The sequence below is a fragment of the Ranitomeya variabilis genome, chromosome 5 (assembly GCF_051348905.1).
Source record: "Ranitomeya variabilis isolate aRanVar5 chromosome 5, aRanVar5.hap1, whole genome shotgun sequence".
NCBI classification, from domain to species: Eukaryota; Metazoa; Chordata; class Amphibia; order Anura; family Dendrobatidae; genus Ranitomeya; species Ranitomeya variabilis.
Window position 1 is genome coordinate 249,217,663 of NC_135236.1, and position 21,077 is coordinate 249,238,739.

At 43.8% G+C, this 21,077-nt stretch overlaps 1 long non-coding RNA gene across 1 annotated transcript in view; it reads right to left on the reverse strand.

Annotated features, from left to right (window-relative positions):
* Positions 1-1,365: 1,365 nt before the first annotated feature.
* LOC143775636 (uncharacterized) overlaps positions 1,366-21,077 on the reverse strand; it is a 39,085-nt gene continuing 19,373 nt past the window's right edge. Inside the window, exon 4 of the long non-coding RNA XR_013215678.1 lies at positions 1,366-1,925. This is a non-coding gene — a long non-coding RNA (uncharacterized LOC143775636). The remainder of the gene's footprint in view (positions 1,926-21,077) is intronic.

Sequence of the window (21,077 nt, forward strand, 5' to 3'; positions counted from 1 at the left end):
CCATTTCCAGGTAGTCCCTCAGGACAGCACCCATAGTTCCCTCCCTTATGTTTCTGTTTTTAGGGTTGTTCGGGATTAATCTACCGGCAGATCGTCCGTCCTTCGGGTCACCATGGCTCGAAATTAAGATGAAGCAGTTTAATGGTTATTACAGACATGTTTGTAAGGGCACATTTAGACCATTTATTTCCATCCTTCGGTGGTACTTTGAAAGAACACTGGAGGGTGGAGGTGGGAGGGTCCTTTTAACCTCTCTATGATCCTGTCCCGCTATAGGTCAAGGAAGGACATCCTCCATGGTGCTGTCCTGAGGGACTACCTGGAAATGGAATTACCGGTAAGTCTAATTTCCCTTTTTCTCATGTTTCAGAATACATTGGGGGCTTAAGGTACCGCGTCTCAAAACGATTTACCAACGATCACGACCAGCGATACGACCTGGCCGTGATCGTTGGTAAGTCGTTGTGTGGTCGCTGGGGAGCTGTCAGACAGACAGCTCTCCAGCGACCAACGATGCCGAGGTTCGCTGGTAACCAGGGTAAACATCGGGTTACTAAGCGCAGGGCCGCGCTTAGTAACCCGATGTTTACCCTGGTTACCGAAAAAAACAAACAGTACATACTCACCCTCTGATGTCCGTCAGGTCCCTTGCCGTCTGCTTCCCGCACTGACTGACTGCCGACCGTAAAGTGAAAGCACAGCGGTGACGTCACCGCTCTGCGCTCTGCTCTCACTGTACAGCCGGCAGTCAGTCAGTGCGGGAAGCAGACGGCAAGGGACCTGACGGACATCAGAGGGGTGAGTATGTACTGTTTTTGTTTTTTTACATTATGATGGTAACCAGGGTAAACATCGGGTTACTAAGCGTGGCCCTGCGCTTAGTAACCCGATGTTTACCAGCGAAGACATCGCTGAATCCGTGTCACACACACAGATTCAGCGGGACCTCAACGATCAAAAAAAGGTCCAGGCCATTCCGACACGACCAGCGATCTCACAGCAGGGGCCTGGTCGCTGGTACGTGTCAAAAATAGCGAGATCGCTACTGAGGTCGCTGTTGCGTCACAAAACTTGTGACTCGGCAGCGATCTCGCTAGCGACCTCGCTATGTGAGACGGGGCCTTTAGCTACAGCATTACAGAATGCTGCAGATAAGCTAAGCCCTCCAGCATCAGGGACTTATCTTCAATTTTGGGGGTGACAGGTTCCCTTTAAATACCTTGGAGTAGTGATTGAATTACATATAAAAGCCTATGTAATGCTAAACATTAACCCCTTGTTAGACAGTATTAGATTTAAAATAAATGCATGTTGTAGACTTCCATTATCAGTAGAGGTAACCTCATAAAAAATACTAATGCCACAATTGTTACATTTGCTACAGAATTCCCCATGCCTGATCCCTTCTCCCATATTGCATAAAGTGCAGACATTGTTTAGAGAGCTAATCTAGTGTAAATGTAATGCAAGGATTAAACAGGGGTGGGTTGGTGGATATACTTTATACCCTCACAGATGCAGCATTTTCATGGCTGGGAAACAAGGGAGTATATGGGCAAGGCTGGAACCTTTGTCTTGCAAGACGAGAAATTATTTTTACCTATTCACATTTTGGAGGAGGGTGTGGGCTGCCTGGATGGAGATAGACCAACTTTGGTGCTAATGCACAAGGTGTGGGATAGGGGAAAGATTGGGAATTACCAGTTCTTCCAAATTCATTCCATTATGGAATAATCACAAGTTAGTAGTTTGACAAATTAAAGGGGATTAGGGGATAGGAGTTGAGTGGAATATAAACAGTGACATTTTACTGTATTATAAATTTCATGCAATAAATTTCGACAAGTATAGGCTTTGTCTGGCTTGCTTTTTGCAATACCTACGATTAAGACACGCGTTCCAGATTCAGTTTCGTGATGCAGCACCTGTAATTAAAAAAAAAAAAAGTTATGTACTTGAGTCATTAGCATCAGCAAAATATATGACCAGTCTAATCTATAGAATATATCAGCACCTACTGCAGTCCCTTTCCAGTGGCAATAATTGGACAGCTAGGATATGTGCACACGCTGCGGATCCGCAGCTGTTTTGACACTGCGGATTCACAGCAGTTTTCCATGAGTTTGCAGTACCATGTAAACCTATGGAAAACTAAATCCGCAGTGCACATGCTGCTTAAAAAAAAACGCACGGAAACGCTGCGTTTATTCCGCATCATGTCAATTCTTTGTGCGGATTCCGCTGCGGTTTACACCTGCTTCATAATAGGAAGCCGCAGTTGTAAAACCGCAGGTGGAATCTGCACCAAAACCACAAAGAAAACGTGGTAAATCTGCTGTAATTCCGCAGGTAATCCGCAGTGCGGTTTACCTGCGGATTTACCAAAACGGGTGCGGAAAAATCTGCAGGGGTTCCATCTACATGTGCACATACCCTAAAACTAAAATGGGAAGTGGATGTGAGACAGATCACAGAAGAGCAGTGGAAGGAGGTTTTGGAGCATATTCTAAGACTGTCCCCATGTGAATCTCAGACTATCGAAGATATACCTCCATATGGAGCATAGAACGCCGAGCTTCCTTTTAAGATTGGGGTTCGCTCGAATGCAGAATTCCCTAGATGTGGGGGCGGAGGACGCACATTTAATGCACATGTTCTGGGAATGTAGGTGATTGGGCTTATATTGGAGTAATACCTTGGCTCTAGAACAAGGAGTTTTCCAGGACGTCCCTCCTGACAGCACCACCAGGAGGTTGTTCTTCGTATCCTTGATAGGGACAGGAACACGAGGTTAAGTAGCCCCTCCACCCTTCAGTGTTTTTTCTGTTCCTATCAGGGACAGACACAGGAGAGAGTTCTCCAGAAGATAGAATACCTGGATATGATGTCGGGGAGCAGAGGCTCCCGAGGGCGGTCTTTTCCTCCTGGAGGAATGGGATTCCCGATGGAGGGACTCCTACAGATCGCAGGATACCGACGGAGGTCCCTCACGTGATGGTAGAGCTGTGTGCTCCAGTCAGCTGCCTCATCCCTTCATAATGGGCTCTGAGGCAGCAGATACTTCAGCGGTGCCCGGTGATTCTCCTGCCCGTGCTCCACATGGGCCGGCGGCATCTCCCTGAACTCCCGGCACCGACGGTATCTCCCCCAGACTTCCGGCGCTCCGATGACTGCTTCTGGGGGGGGTCTTGGACCCAGACACGTCACCAGAGTAGAGGGAGGGCCCAGGGCATGATGGCACCGAAAATGAGTAGAGGGAGGGCCCAGGGCATGATGGCACCGAAAATGCATGGTTCCAGGCTGGTCAGCGTGCGTTCCAGATGACACATGCGCAGAACATCTGGGACCTACAATCACCGAAATCTGCAGCAGCTGAGCTCAGAAGGAGGACGGGTCAGATGTCTTAACTGTCAGTGTCTAAATAGTCTGTCTCACGTGGCTTTAACAGCACACTTGACCTAGTAAACATGGAGGGTGCTAATCGTTCAGACGTCCAGTCCTCAGAGCTCGCCCCAGAACATGCGAGTAGATACAGAGTGGGGTGTACTAGGACCAGTCGAATACAGACTACAGGGCCCTATTATATGTCTATTTCGGGATAAGGAAGCGCCCAAGCGTCCAGCAGCAGTGACTAAACGCAAGACTAATAGATGTCCCTTATGCTCAAACAGACTGCCAGAAGGACACTCTAAAAAGCTATGTGACGGCTGCATGTCGGGGTTATTTAAAGAAGAGCAGGCCTCCTTTTTAGACAGCATTAAAGCTATGATCAAAGCTTGAGAAACACAATGGTGTCTCCGCGGTGTTGGATGTTTTGATCTCCCCGAGGTCATTCATCCTTATGTTCATAGCCTTTTCACTAGGCACTGCTCCTAATAGCCAGTTTCCTACTCCACACTGATGAGGGGCAAATACCCCGAAACAGCTGTCTGTGGATGGATACCATGTTTTGGCATAGGTGGTTTTCCTATATTGGATGCTGCCCTTCCCGTGGTTGTTCCTTCCCGGTGAAAGACCTGGCTATTCATTGCTTGCGTTGAGAAACACATGATGGTGTCTCCGCGGCTTTTCTACATGCATTTGCATATTTCCCATAAGGGATGGGGGCAGTGTTCTGGATCACTGCGTTGAGAATCACGTGATGGTGTCTCCGCGGTGTTGGATGTTTTGATCTCCCCGAGGTCATTCATCCTTATGTTCATATGATATGTAATGTAAACATGTGAATAGAGGAAGTTCAATAATATCGTGTTGCATCCATCCTGGTGTGGTACTTGGGAAAATCACTGAAGGGTGGAGGTGGGGAGGGGTTATTTAACCTCTTCTGTGTTCCTGTCCCTATCAAGGATACGAAGGCCAACCTCCTGGTGGTGCGGTCATGATGGACTCCTGGAAACTCTATTACCGGTAGGACTACTTCCTACTTTCAGGGTCCAATTTCAGGCGGACCCTATGATGTGTGTTAAGAAATCTATCTATGTTGACAGATTTAGAATCTGTTAGCTATTGGATTATCACGAATACTATACCAAGCTCGCAAACTAATTGAATTACATTGGTTGGATGCCCAGCCTCTGTCAATGACTGAATTAATAAATTGAATAAATTATAAAATATGATTAGAAAAATGGGTATAAGGAAAGAGGAAAGCAATAAAGAAATGTGAAAATATGGGGACCTTGGTTGAATGTTCTAGGCCTACCATCTGGTGCATTATTGAGAGATTATGGCAGTTAATGATTCCAGGTTAGAATGTTACAGTATTCCCGAATTTATGATATTCATCACAACAGAACGAGACCCCAATCAGAGGACAATAAAACAATCCTTATCTAAGAACTGGCCCAATATTTATGGACATAACTGTTTATCACTCATGGTAATTCTGCTTCATGTCACCTGTCTTATACATGTTTTTTCCTTGTGTTTTTTTTTCTGTGCTATGTTGTGCATAAATGTGATTCTTCAGAATTTCTTTTAGTCTTTGCCTGATGAAGAGACCTGTGTCGTCTCGAAAGCTTGCAATTTGTTACGATCTTTTCAGTTAGCCATTAAAAGGTATCAACCACTGAGGACTCTCAATTCTAAATATTTTCTATCTCTAACACGGTACCGAGATATATATCTTTCCTGTAACAGTATTCCCGAGTAATGGTCAAAGGGGTTGCTTAAGGTCATAAAATTCAGGGATGACTCTTGCATGTCAGTCAATTCAGGATATACAGGTGCTTCTCACAAAATTAGAATATAATCAAAAAGTGAATTTTTCAGTTCTTCAATACAAAAAGTGAATCTCGTATTATATAGTCCTTACAAACAGTGATCTATTTCAAGTGTTTATTTCTGTTAATGTTGATTATGGCTTACAGCCAATGAAAACCCAAAAGTCATTATCTCAGTAAATTAGAATACTTGATAACACCATTTGATAAAATCCAAAATGTTGGCCTACTGAAATGTATGGTCAGTAAATGCACTCAATACTTGGTCGAGGCTCCATTTGCATCAATTACTGCATCACTGCAGTGTGGCATGGAGGCGATCAGCCTGTGGCACTGGAAGCCAAGGTTGCTTTGATAGCAGCCTTCAGCTCATCTGCATTGTTGGGTCTGGTGTCTCTCATCTTCCCCTTGACAATACCCCATAGATTCTCTATGGGGTGAAGGTCAGGCAAGTTTGCTGGCCAATCAAGCACCGTGATACTGTTGTTTTTAAACCAGGTATTGGTACTTTCGGCAGTGTGGACAGGTGCCAATTCCTGCTGGAGAATTAAATTTCCATTTCCGAAAAGCTTGTCGGCAGAGGGCAGCATGAAGTGCTCTAAAATTTCCTGGTAGACGGCTGTACCGACTTTTATCAAAACCAAACACTGTGTATCTACACTAGCAGATGATATGGCTCCCCAAACCATCACTGATTGTGGAAACTTCTTACACAAGACCTCAAGCAGCGTGGATTGTGTGCCTCTCCACTCTTCCTCCAGACTCTGGGACCTCTTATTTCCAAATGAATTGCAAAATGTACTTTCATCTGAAACACCTTGGACCACTGAGCAACAGTCAGGTAAGATGCTTCTGGCGTTGTCTATTGGTCACGAATGGCTTGACACAAGGAATGCGACACTTGCAGCCCATGTCCTGGATATGTCTGTGTGGTGGCTCTTGAAGCAATGACTCAAGCAGCAGTCAACTCCTTGTGAATCTCCCCCCAAACGTTTAAATGGCTTTTTCGTAACAATCCTTTCAAGGCTGTGGTTATCCCGGTTGCTTGTGCACCTTTTTCTACTACACTCTTTACTTCCACTCAACTTCCCATTTCCAGAGTGCTTGGATATACAGCACTCAGTGAACAGCCAGCTTCTTTAGCAGTGACCTTTTGAGGCTTACTCTCCTTGTGGAGTGTGTCGATGACTGCCTTCTGGACATCTGTCAAGTCAGCAGTCTTCCCCATGATTGTGGAGCCTACTGAAATAGACTAAGGGGCCTTTTTAAATGCTTATGAAGCCTTTGCAAGTGGTTTTTGTTAATTATTCTAATTTACTGAGATGACTTTTGGGTTTTCCTTGGCTGTAAGCTATAATCATCAACATTAACAGAAATAAACACTTGAAATGGATCACTCTGTTTGTAATGACTACAGTTATGACTACAGTTACATCCATATATGTTTGGACAGAGACAACATTTTTCTAGTTTTGGTTATACACATTACCATAATGAATTTTAAACAGAACAATTCAGATGCAGTTGAAGTTCAGACTTTCAGCTTTGATTTGAGGGTATCCACATTAATATTGGATGAAGGGTTTAGGAGTTTCAGCTCTTTAACATGTGCCACCCTGTTTTTAAAGGGACCAAAAGTAATTGGACAATTGACTCCAAGGCTATTTCATGGACAGGTGTGGGCAATTCCTTCGTTATGTCATTCTCAATTAGGCAGACAAAAGGCCTGGAGTTGATTTGAGGTGTGCTTGCATTTGGAAGGTTTTGCTGTGAAGCAAACATGTGGTCAAAGGAGCTCTCCATGCAGGTGAAACAAGCCATCCTTAAGCTGCGAGAACAGAAAAAACCCATCCGAGAAATTGCTACAATATTAGGAGTGGCAAAATCTACAGTTTGGTACATCCTGAGAAAGAAAGAAAGCACTCGTGAACTCATCAATGCAAAAAGACCTGGGCGCCCACGGAAGACAACAGTGGTGGATAATTGCAGAATAATCTCCATGGTGAAGAGAAACCCCTTCACAACAGCCAACCAAGTGAACAACACTCTCCAGGAGGTAGGCGTATCAATATCCAAATCTACCATAAAGAGAAGACTGCATGAAAGTAAATACAGAGGGTTCACTGCACGGTGCAAGCCACTCATAAGCATCAAGAATAAAAAGGCTAGACTGGACTTTGCTAAAAAGCATTTAAAAAGCCAGCACAGTTCTGGAATAACATTCTTTGGACAGATGAAACCAAGATCAACCTCTACCAGAATGATGGAAAGAGAAAAGTATGGCGAAGGCGTGGTACAGCTCATGATCCAAAGCATACCACATCATCTGTAAAACACGGCGGAGGCAGTGTGATGGCTTGGGCATGCATGGCTGCCAGTGGCACTGGGTCACTAGTATTTATTGATGATGTGACACAGGACAGAAGCAGCCGAATGAATTCTGAGGTATTCGGAGTCATACTGTGTGCTCAGATCCAGCCAAATGCAGCAAAACTGATTGGTCGTCATTTCATACTACAGATGGGCAATGACCCAAAACATAAAGCGAAAGCAACCCAGGAGTTTATTAAAGCAAAGAAGTGGAATATTCTTGAATGGTCAAGTCAGTCACCTGATCTCAACCCAATTGAGCATGCATTTCACTTGTTAAAGACTAAACTTCAGACAGAAAGGCCCACAAGCAAACAGCAACTGAAAACCACCGCAGTGAAGGCCTTGCACAGCATCAAAAAGGAGGAAACACAGCGTCTGGTGACGTCCATGAGTTCAAGACTTCAGGCAGTCATTGCCAACAGAGGGTTTTCAACCAAGTACTAAAAATGAACATTTTATTTAAAATTATTGAATCCAATTACTTTTAGTCCCTTTAAAAACAGGGTTTCACATGTTAAGGAGCTGAAACTGCTAAACCCTTCATCCAATTTTAATGTGGATACCCTGAAATGAAAACTGAAAGTCTGTACTTCAACTGCATCTGAATTGTTTTGTTTAAAATTCATTGTGGTAATGTCTATAACCAAAATTAGAAAAATGTTGTCTCTGTCCAATATATATGGATGTAACTGTATATACGAGTTTCACTTTTTGTATTGAAGAACTGAAACAAATTAACTTTTTGATGATATTCTAATTTTGTGAGAACCACCTGTATGTGGTGTATTGAAATATGTACATAGTTTGCTCTGGTGTGTTATCTGGGGGCAGTTAGGGGGAATTGTTTTTTTATTTTTAGAATGATCAATAAATAAGAGATAAAGATGTTTATATTAATGGATAGTGTTAAAAGTCAATGGATAACAATACTGTGATGGCCTATCATGTAATTATAAACATGTAATTGTCTAATGGTTGGCTTGTAATGTTATGCATTCTCTGTTATCAATAAAGATCTGATTTAAAAAAAAAAAAAGTTAATATTTAAATAAAAAATTTGCTGCTGGCAACTCCTTGTGCAAATACTGACTAATAACGTTCTAGATGTGCTGGATGCCAGACCAGTCGTTGGCCGCTACAAGTAATGGTAGAATATTAAGGCCAAGAAGGCTGTGCACAGTAGCTTAAGCATCATGCAGCTTGGTGTTGACTGGTTGAAAAACAGCCAATGGGAAGTGTCCTGTTCCTTCGTGAAGACCTCTTCGGGGCATTGGTCTGGAGACCACATAGGCAATCTACTTTTATCATTCTGTCCAAGGCAAAAAAACAGACTCTGTGGTAAAGAATGGATCACAATGCACCGTTCTTTGAATCTTATGATGTGACATGAGCAATTCTATATAGATGCCTTCACCGGGGAATTTATACCGGTCCTGGTCCCTGGGATTATGGTGTGGATGGCATAATGTACGGTAGCCAGATCCTTGAGTATTCATTACAGATACACTAACAGGTCAGCTTGCGCTGATTTGGTTGTGGAACCAGTGGTATGGCTATTTCACTAAAGTGTCCCAGTAGCCATTTTTCAACATAACAATGTCAGGCCACATTTTGCTCATGCTACTGTGAGCAGCCTGCATGGCTGAGAATTTCTAAAATGGCCTGTAGTGTCTTCGGACTTGTCTGCCATAGAGTACATCTGGGACATCGTTGGTCGGCATCTGCAAAGGGAGTTGCCAACCTCAGATTTTGATGATTTGCGTTTCCAAATACATTGAGCATGACTTCCAATAGGTGGTGCTATAGAGGTCTAGTCCTCTTTTTCTCTGAAGAGGCAATTTGCATATTGAGCATGACCGATAATTCCTCAGACAATAATTAGTAACTTCATTTATAGCATGCTAGTGTGTGTAGTGCTCATACTTGATACTGAAAATATTGAGACTGTTTGAAAATTTTGTTTCCATTTTTTCCTCCTTTGCATATCACGAACATGTCTATTGATCCTTTGATTTCCATTATTACACGAATTTTCCTTTTTGGTGTTGCAATTTCAGTGCTCAGGAGTGTATATATAAAGGGTTGTGCAAACATTTGTTTCCCTTCACCATGACCGCACCGCACATGAGAGATGGCATCCGCCCCCAGGAACAGGAAACCTGTAGCAGAGATAAAAGAATGGGGCGGCCACTCTCTCCTCAGTTTGGTTTCCTGTTCCTGCAGGTGCACGCCTGTTGCAGAGCTCCTACCTCCGGAGGGATACCCTCTGATTCCGGTCCGGAGGCCGAGGTCCGCGGGGGGGGGACCAGCCATGCTCGGCGGCACTGCGTGCGGTGCTGTCCGGGTGAAAGAGGCTGCTGTACCGCGCCTTTTCCCCTCGCTGGACTCCCCGGCGACCGCTCTGGGCAGGAGGCAGGTCCGGGGCAGGGGGCGTGTCCTTCACTGCCGCCGGCCGCCGAAGTGAAGGATGACGACTTCCGGTCGCGCCGGAAGTGATGTCACACGCCGAAGGAGCCGGTGTGCTGGACACTTCCAGGCGGAAGCTGTTCCAGAGGCGCGCGCACCGCTCCTATATATTGGGGGCAAACGGATTAGACGCTGGTCCTCTACAGCACGCAGTTGCCTGCTAGAATGACCGAACCAGCGATGGATCCGGAGATGCCTGCACCCAGAATGTCTGAGGAGGCGCAAGCTACCGCGGTATCCGGGGTCCTGGAGGGGTGAGTGCCTTTGTAAGGCAAAATCACACACACACTGATACACTATACTGTGTCTTTTTAGGGAAGGAAAGCCACCTCCAAAAAAAAGTATAGGGCTTGTCCACTATGTAAGGCGACACTACCTAAACTATATACCGAAAGAATCTGCCGAGCCTGCATAGATAAAACAATCGCAAAAGAATCACCTTCCTTATTACAGAACATCAGGTCAATAATACGGGAAGAGGTCAAATCTACAGTCAAAGAGCAGCTGAAACATCAGGCGGCTAAAGAAAACCCCCCTCCCCCAACAAGTGAGCAGGGGTCGGACATTAATTCAGGGGATGAACCGGGAGTGTTAACCCCCTCTGATGCCTCAGAATTAGACTCCTCGGATGAGGAATATGGCCACCCGTATTTCCAGTCGGAGGACATTGGAAAACTACTTAAACTCGTTAGAGCAACTATGGGGGTGGAGACCCCAAAGGAGCCGCGTTCAGTACAGGATAGCATGTTCAGTAACTTGAAGGGGAAGAAGCGAAAGGTCTTTCCCTTCCATGATAGTATACTTAATTTAATTAAGAAAGAGTGGAAAAAGCCAAATAAAAAGATCTCCATTCCTCAAGCCTTAAAATGAAAGTACCCCTTTGATGAAGCGGTATGTGAAGAATGGGAAAAGGCTCCTAGATTAGACGCCGCCATAGCCAGCACCTCTAAAGGGGTAGCATTGCCTTTTGAGGATATGGGAGCCCTAAAAGACCCCCTTGACAAGAAGGCAGATGCCTTTCTAAAATCAGCTTGGGAGGCATCAACATGGTCGTTTAAGCCCGGGGTTGCAGCCACTTGCACGGCTCGTGCTATGGTCAAGTGGCTGGAGGAGTTAAGTGACCAAATCAAGAATAAATGCCCGCGAGATAAACTACTGGAGGCATTGCCCTCCCTACAAGGTGCCGCCAAATTTTTGGCGGATGCATCAATTGATTCGGTCAGAGGGGCCGCACGTGCTTGTGCTTTATCTAACTCTGGGCGTAGAACATTATGGCTGAAAAATTGGGCAGCTGATTTCCAGTCGAAGGTCAAACTCTGCGGAGTACCCTGTGAAGGGCAATATCTTTTCGGTAAAGCTCTGGACGAGATTCTTGAGAAAGCGTCTGACAAAAAGAAGCGGTTTCCTCCTCCTTCCTTTCCTAGGCGCCGATGGGAGACTTCCCGTTCGTCCTTTCGGGGATCTGGATACAGGGGGGCCCGCGGCCGTTCAGATGACAGGTCTGGCCGAGGGAGACCTTGGAGAGATCAGAAACAGAAAGGATTCCTTTTCAACAAGCCTCCCCCTAAATCTGATCCAAAACACCAATGACGCCAGGATTCCGGTGGGGGGAAGACTCCTGTGGTTCGTCCACCACTGGGCGGCACTGCCGGCTTCTCAGTGGATAACCAACCTATTATCGGAAGGTTTGAAACTCAAATTCTCCAGCCTCCCACCAAATCGTTTAAAAATGACCCAGGTGGCGGGAAAAAATCAGGCCACACTGGAAAGAGAAGTTCATCTCCTCATACAAAAAGGAGTATTGGTGAGAGTTCCTCATCAGGAAATAGGGAAGGGGTTCTGCAGCACCCTATTTCTCACACCAAAACCAGACGGCTCGCTAAGAGTAATATTCAACTTGAGGGCCTTAAATCAGTACATTCAAATAGAGAAGTTCAAAATGGAAACTCTAAGGACGGCGATAAAAGTACTCAACCCAAGCTGTTATATGGCAGTAATCGATCTTACAGACGCTTACTACCATGTGCCAATCGCAAGTCAACATCAGCAATATCTCAGACTGCTAGTAAACCTCGAAAAAACTCCCACCCACCTACAGTATCAATGTCTTCCATTTGGGGTAGCCATAGCGCCCCGCGTGTTTACCAAAATTATTTCCGAGGTGGCGTCCTACATCAGAAAACAAGACATATTACTGGTGCCTTATTTGGACGATTTCTTGATAGTAGCAAACAGCAAAGAAGATTGCGAAAAAGCAGTTACAACAGTTATAAACGTGTTAACAAGATTGGGGTGGATGATAAATCTGAAGAAATCAAGACTTGTCCCAACAGTCTCAAGAGTTCCTCGGGATCCTACTAGATTCCATCAAACAAGAGTGTATCCTCCCACAGAGGAAGATTCAGTCTATCCAACAGAAGGTGCAACTTCTTCAGCAACAACAATCTATCTCTCTACGGAATGCAATGTCGCTCCTGGGAGTTCTAACGGCGACAATTCCAGCAACACGGTGGGCCCAAAGCCACACGAGAGAATTGCAATGGCAGGTACTAGCCGAGCAAGCAAGAAACCCTTACAATCTGAATCGGAAGATTCTCCTATCTCCAAGGGTCCAAGACTCGCTAAAATGGTGGTTAAAACCAGAAAATCTAAGCAAAGCGGTACCATGGTCATTGCAAAATCCAGTAATCCTCACCACCGATGCGAGCCCATGGGGATGGGGAGCGCATGTGGGGGATCAAGTCCTACAAGGTCAATGGGAGCCCTCAATGACGGAAGCATCTTCCAATCTGAAGGAACTGTCAGCGGTGAGACAAGCGTTTCTTCAAATAGGAGAAAGAATACAAGGAAGGCATGTGGTGGTGTTATCCGACAACAACACAACAATAGCTTACATAAATCGCCAAGGGGGCACAAGATCACCATCCCTGATGTCAGAAGCCAAAGAACTTTTCTTGTGGGCCGAAAACAACCTTCTCTCTCTAACTGGGACATACCTAAGAGGAGCAGAAAATCAAGTAGCCGACTTCCTAAGCCGTCACCCATTACATCAAGGGGAGTGGGCCCTGAGCCAGGAAGTCTTTGGGAAAATATGTGCCAACTGGGGCATTCCGGAAGTAGACTTGTTCGCCACAAAACAAAATCGGAAAGTGAACAAGTTCTATTCTCTAAACCCAAGAGAACAACCGGAAGGAGTGGACGCGTTTCTATACCAGTGGAACTTTCATCTGGCATACGCTTTTCCCCCAATACCGTTAATCCCGACAGTCCTCAGGAAAATTCGGGAAGACAAAGCACGAGTAATACTCATAGCCCCCTTTTGGCCGAGAAGAGCATGGTTCACGTGGCTCAGACGCATGTCTATCTCGGACCCGTGGATCCTTCCAGACACATCGGATCTCCTACATCAGGGACCAGTTCAACACCCTCAAGTACACAGGCTACATCTCACCGCCTGGAACTTGAGAGGGGACTGCTACTAGCAAAGGGATTCTCAAACCCTTTAGTAACCACGTTGCTCGCTAGCAGGAAAAAAGTCACCTCAGAAAAGTATCAGAAAATTTGGCAGAAATTCCTGGAATTCTCGGGGCGACAATTGTCCCAGACCGGCCAAGAAGTCCCGGTAAAAGAAATTTTAGAGTTTCTCCAAAAAGGTCTGGAGAGAGGGCTATCTACTAGCACCCTGAAGGTGCATGTCTCCGCCCTGGGTGCGCTGTTTGATCTCAAACTTGCTGACCACCCTTGGGTCTATAGGTTCATCCGAGCCTCTTTTACATCTAGACCCTCAAAATTATCTCCCAAGGTGGCTCCCTGGGATCTAAATTTAGTTTTAAATGCTCTAACTGTTTCCCCCTTTGAGCCTCTTGATTCTATTTCAATAAAATCTTTGACACTAAAAACTGTCCTCCTGGTTGCTCTAACTTCAGCCCGCCGTACTTGCGAGCTGCAGGCTATTTCAGTGAACCCCCCTTACACTACCTTCCAGGATGACAGAGTAGTTATCAAAACTGACCCGGCCTTCCTACCAAAGGTCAATTCTAAATTTCATAGGGGCCAGGAAATTATTTTACCCTCATTTTGTCCTCAACCAAAATCCCAGGGAGAGCAAACCTTCCATTGTCTTGATGTCAGACGCTGCCTGCTTCAATACATAGAAGCCACAAAATCTTGGCGTCAGTCATCAGCCCTTTTTGTCACCTTCCAGGGGACAAACAGGGGAAAAAAGGCCTCAAAGGCAACTACTGGACGGTGGTTGCGTACAGCTATCTCACTTTCGTACTCTTCTTCTGGCCAAATTCCCCCACAGGGTGTTACAGCCCACTCTACGCGTGCTATTGCCACATCCTGGGCGGAAAGGGCAAACGCTTCGGTGGAGCAGATTTGTAGGGCGGCAGTATGGTCCTCACCCTCTACCTTCTTCCGACATTATAGGCTAGACTTAGGTCTTTCAAACTTGGCTTTCGGGAGAAAGGTGTTATCTGCTGTTGTCCCACCCTAAGGAGTCTTCTATTTCTTCCTCTCATGTGCGGTGCTGTCATGGTGAAGGGAAAAAATAATTACTTACGGGTAATTTGATTTTCCAGAACCATGACAGCACCGCATTAATTCCCGCCCCATCTTGGTGATGGTTGTGTGATTCACAAAAAAAAAAAAAAAAAAAGTAAAAAATAATATATATATATATATATATATATATATATATATATATATATATATATATATATATATATATATATATATATATATACATATACATATATATATACATACTCTTGACATATAGATAAGAGCTAATATACAGCTATACAATGTAAATATGATATATGAATGTGTACTAACAAAGCGGCCATCTTCCATACTCTGTAACAAACTGAGGAGAGAGTGGCCGCCCCATTCTTTTATCTCTGCTACAGGTTTCCTGTTCCTGGGGGTGGATGCCATCTCTCATGTGCGGTGCTGTCATGGTTCTGGAAAATCAAATTACCCGTAAGTAATTATCATTTTTCCAGATAAGGAAAAAATGCTGCAAAGTAAAAACTCTTTAAAAAATAGAAATGCTAATAGTTTTCTCAATTACCAAAAAACAAAGTGAGCGAAAGAGGAATCTAAATCAAATCAAAATGTGGTGTGATAACACTGTCTTCAAAACAGCATCCAAGCTTCAATTCTTATAAGTACGCTTATAGTTTTTAACCCCTTAATCCCATATGACATACTATCCTGTCGAGGTGGTATGGGCTCATATGACCACAGACAGGATAGTACGTCATATGCGATCGGCCGCGCTCACGGGGGGAGCGCTGCCGATCGTGGCCGGGTGTCAGCTGACTATCGCAGCTGACATCTGGCACTATGTGCCAGGAGCAGTCACGGACCGCCCCGGTACATTAACCCCCGCTACACTGCGATAAAACATTATCGCAGTGCTCCGGCGGCATAGGGAAGCATCACGCAGGGAGGGGGGGCTCTCTGCGTGCTTCCCTGAGACCCTCGGAGCAACGCGATGTGATCGCGTTGCGCCGATGGTCTCCTACCTCCTCCCTGCAGGCCCCGGATCCAAAATGGCCGAGGGGCTACATTCGGGTCCTGCAGGGAGGTGGCTTACCAGCGCCTGCTCAGAGCAAGCACTAGTAAGCCTGCAGCCCTGCATGTCAGATCGCTGATCTGACACAGTGCTGTGCAAAGTGTCAGATCAGCAATCTGTCACTATAACATGATGCCCCCCCAGGGGCAATATTGTAAAGTAAAAAAAAAATATTCACATGAGTAAAAAAAAAAAAAAAAATCCTACATAAAGAAAAAAAATTGTTCCCATAAATACATTTCTTTATCTAAATTAAAAAAGCAAAAAAAGTACACATTTAGTATCGCCGCGTCCGTAACGACCCCACCTATAAAACTGTCCCGCTAGTTAACCCCTTCAGTGAACGCGGTAAAAAAAAAAAAAAAAAAAAAACTAGGCAAAAGACAATGCTTTATTATCATACTGCTGAACAAAAAGTGGAATAACACGCGATCAAAAAGACGGATATAAATTACCATGGTACAGCTGAAAATGTCATCATGTCCCGCAAAAAATGAGCCGCCATACAGCATCATCAGCGAAAAAACAAAAAAAAGTTATATTCCTCAGAATAAAGCGATGCAAAAATTATTTTTTCTAGAATATAGTTTTTAACATATAAAAGCACCAAAACATAAAAAAATGATATAAATGAGGTATTGCTGTAATCATACTGACCCGAAGAATAAAACTGCTTTATCATTTTTACCAAATGTGGAACGGTATAAAAGAAATTCATGAATAGCTGGTTTATGGTCATTCCGCCTCACAAAAATCGGAATAAAAAGCAATCAAAAAATGTCACGTGCCCGAAAATGTAACCAATAAAAACGTCAACTCGTCCCGCAAAAAACAAGACCTCACATGAATCTGTGGACCAAAATATGGAAAAATTGTAGCTCTCAAAATGTGGAGACACAAAAACTATTTTTGGCAATAAACAGCGTTCTTTAGTCTGTGACGGCTGCCAATCATAAAAATCCGCTGAAAAAACCCGCTATAAATAGTAAATCAAACCCCCCTTCATCACCCCCTTAGTTAGGGAAAAATAATAAAATTAAATTTTTTTTATTTATTTCCATTTTCCAATTAGGGTTAGACCTAGGGTTAGGGCTAGGGTTGGGGCTAGGGTTAGGGTTTCAGTTAGAATTGGAGGTTTCCACTGGTTAGGCACATCAGGGGCTCTCCAAACGCGACATGGCGTCCAATCTCAATTCCAGCCAATTCTGCGTTGAAAAAGTAAAACAGTGCTCCTTCCCTTCCGAGCTCTCCCGTGTGCCCAAACAGGGGTTTACCCCAACATATGGGGTATCAGCCTACTCAGGACAAATTGGGACAACAGCTTTTGGGGTCCAATTTCTCCTGTTACACTTGGGAAAATACAAAACTAAGGGCTAATAAATAATTTTTGTGGGGAAAAAAAATAATTTTTATTTTCACGTCTCTGCATTATAAACTGTAGTGAAACACTTGGGGGTTCAAAGCTCTCACAACACATCTAGATAAGTTCCTTAGGGGGTCTACTTTCCAAAATTGTGTCTTCTGGGGGGTTTCAATGTTTAGGCACATCAGTGGCTCTCCAAATGCAACATGGTGTCCCATCTCAATTCCTGTCAATTTTGCATTGAAAAGTCAAACGGCGCTCCTTGCCTTCTGAGCTCTGCCATGCGCCCAACCAGTGGTTTACCCCCACATAAGGGGGATCAGCGTACTCAGGACAAATTGCACAACAGCTTTTGGGGTCAAATTTCTCTCTTACCCTTGGGAAAATACAAAAGTGGGGGCGAAAAGATCATTTTTGCAAAAAATGATTATTTTTTTTTACGGCTCTGCATTATAAACTTCCGTGAAGCACTTGGTGGGTCAAAGTGCTCACCACACATCTAGATAAGTTCCTTAGGGTGTCTACTTTCCAAAATGGTGTCACTTGTGGGGGTTTCAATGTTTAGGCACATCAGGGGCTCTCCAAACGCAACATGGTGTCCCATCTCAATTCCAGTCAATTTTGCACTTAAAAGTCAAATAGCGCTCCTTCCCTTCCGAGCTCTGCCATGCGCCCAAACAGTGGTTTACCCCACATATGGGGTATCGGCGTACTCGGGACAAATTATACAACAACTTTTGGGGTCCATTTTCTCCTGTTAGCCGTGGTAAAATAATTCAAATTGGAGCTGAAGTAAATTTTGTGTGATAAAAAGTTAAATGCTCATTTTTATTTAAACATTCCAAAAATTCCTGTGAAACACCTGAAGGGTTAATAAACTTCTTGAATGTGGTTTTGAGCACCTTGAGGGGTGCAGTTTTTAGAATGGTGTCACACTTGGGTATTTTCTATCATATAGACCCCTCAAAATGACTTCAAATGAGATGTGGTCCCTAAAAAAAAAAAGGGTGTTGTAAAAATGGGAAATTGCTGGTCAACTTTTAACCCTTTTAACTCCCTAACAAAAAAAATGTTGGTTCCAAGATTGTGCTGATGTAAAGTAGACATGTGGCAAATGTTACTTATTAAGTTTTTTGTGTGACATATCTCTGTGATTTAAGGGCATAAAAATTCAAAGTTGGAAAATTGCGAAATTTTCAAAATTTTCTCAAAATTTCCGTTTTTTTTCACAAATAAACGCAGGTAGTCCAGAGCCTCTCACCTAGCCAAATCAGTTCTCATGCTTCGCACTGACGAGGGCCAACAGCCCGAAACACCGTGTCTGCGAATTGAGATACTGATTTGGCTTTTATCCTAAGTCATATTGCACGACTCGTTAAAGGGTTGATTGTGACTTGTAGGATCGCTACTTCCAATAGGTGGCGCTGTAGAGTTTAAGTCCTCTTTTTCTCAGAAGAGGCAATTTGCATAGGTAATATCAAAGAAATGTTACCACTATCATGAAGTACAATATGTCACAAGAAAACAGTGTCAGAATCATCAGGATCTGTTGAAGCGTTCCAGAGTTATAACCTCATAAAGGGACAGTGGTCTGAATTGTAAAAATTGGCCCGGTCATTAACGTGCAAACCACCCTTGGGGCTTAAGGGGTTAAAGGGCATTGGCAGGGAGGTTGTTGAAAACCTGTCAGAGAACCACAAGGCTTCTGTGGATGTAGGCTTGCACAAATCCATAGACACTGTGGTCGACCTAGGAAACTTAGTTCAGCAGATGTTTGTTTTTTCGTGTTTTTTTTTTAAGCACTTAATGTACAGTTTTATTTTTACATTATGTTTGGACTTTTATGGGCACGACAGTACCATATATAGTTTTTTTTTTTTTTTTTAATTTCTTTCACTGGCATCCAGTACATTGAAATGCCTCTGTTGAGATTGACGGAAGCATTTAAATGGTTTAAGAGCAGCAACCAAAGCTGCTGTTACAAACAGATGCCAGCTATATAACAAGACCGGCATATGCCCAGTATAAAGTATAATCAGCTCCTAAGTCCAGGCAATAGACCTCACACACACGACCTGGGCTGAAAACCTACATTACAGGTTGAGTGTGAATTACTCAATTATGTTACATGATTTATGATCTGGCATGAAGAGTATTATACACCTAAAGTATGTGGAATAAAAAATAGCATGGACGATATATGCTCCAAATGCATTTTCAACTATGCTGATTTTACACTTACTGGTAATCTGTTGATGGCCAAAGTTAGAGATATACAGGTTGAATACAGTAGACTGCATAATAAGAATATATAAAATAAACTTCAAGATGAATCCAAGAACCTGAATTTTGTGATTTTTATGAGACTAGATGAAAGAGAGAGTAACAGCTGCCTTATGGATGTTAAAGGTAAAGACAGTAATTCCCCAAAATTGGATGTTATCTAAAAGCCACATGGTGATTCAACGGTGAAATAAAATGAACAATGCAATTACTTTATAAATGTGGCTTGCAGAGAAAAAGTTAAGGAAATTTTACAGTGTATCCCTTGGTTGGAAAGGGAAAAGGAATACACATTTTTTGTTTGTGATTAGGGGTTTTTTTTTTGTAGCAGAATTTTTTGTCTATAACCTTAGTTCTCTGAAGGCAGATTATAAAAAATACACGGAGAATAAAGTAAAATAATAAAATGCATTTTTAAAGAGAACCTGTCTGCACATTTTTGGAATGTAATGGCACTGTAAGGCTGGAAACACACTAGCGATTTAAAAATTGGTCCGATTTTAATGCTGGAGAGTCGGATGAGTGCAATGCATCTGTCATGCGAGTGTGCAATGCGTTTTTTTGTGTGACTACAATCCGATTTTTCACACCTAGCATCCGCAGTGTCTTCTGATTTATTCATACTACGGGGCTGGGATTCACAGGTAGGGCGGCCGCACAGGCGCCGTCAGCTAGACTGCATATGAGGAAGGGTAGCGCTCACTGCGCCTACCCAAGGCAGGAGAAAAGAGCGCAGGCACCGGCACATTTCAAAACAGCGCTGAGGATGCGGCACCAAGAAGACTTGAGTGACGGCTGTGTGACGTCTGCAGCAGGGGGGAAAGGCCTGCCTCCTTGACTGAAGAAAGGTATTTTCTGACAAATTACAAAACTGATTATTTGTGCAGTTACAGCACCCAGAACTAAAAGAGCCACCTTTCAGAATGCAGCATTACTACTGCACAAGGTGGCTCTTTTAGTTTCAAACGCCTGGGGGGGGACAGGTTCCCTTTAAGTCATTTACACATCAATAATGCCCATGGATCTTCCCAGGCTATGAATGTCAGCCCGCAGCTGTGTATTTAGCCTTTACTGGCTATTAAAATAGGGAGACCCCCCAAAAAAATATAATGTATATAATTAATAGCCAGAAAAAGCTATGCAGACACCTCCAGTCTGAGATTCATAGCCTAGTAAGAGATCATGGTTATTGGCCCCCTGGCTACAAACACCAGCTCACAGCCGCCCTAGAAATGGCGCATCTCTAAGATGCACCAATTCTGGCTCTTAGCCTCTCTTCCCACTGCCCTGTAGTGGTGGCATATGGGGTAATAAGAGGTTAATGTCACCTTTGTATTGTAAGGTGACATTAAGCCGGCTTAGTAATGGATAAGTGTCCGTAAGACACCTATCCACTACTAATCCTATAGTTGTTAATGGGATAAAAAAACACAAAAAATCTTTTAATGAAATAAAACACTAAACACAGTTTGACCATTTCATTGTTACTGGTAATCCATGCGAAGCCCTCGATCTCCTGTAAAAAATAAAAAAACAACAATATAGCCATACCTGTCCGGCGTTTAGTCAGTCCCACGTCATAATCCATATCTGGGGTATAAAAAGTTTACAACCAGGAGCAGTGCTAATGCGACTGGACCGGCTGTAAGCTACTGGGGAATGAATGAAATGCTGGGAGTGGAGCTTCAGAGACTAGCGGTGACATCATTGTAGCTGCGCTCCCTCACAGCATGAACTCAGATGAACTCTTGAGCGTGGGAAAATGCCATCTGATTTTCCCACACTC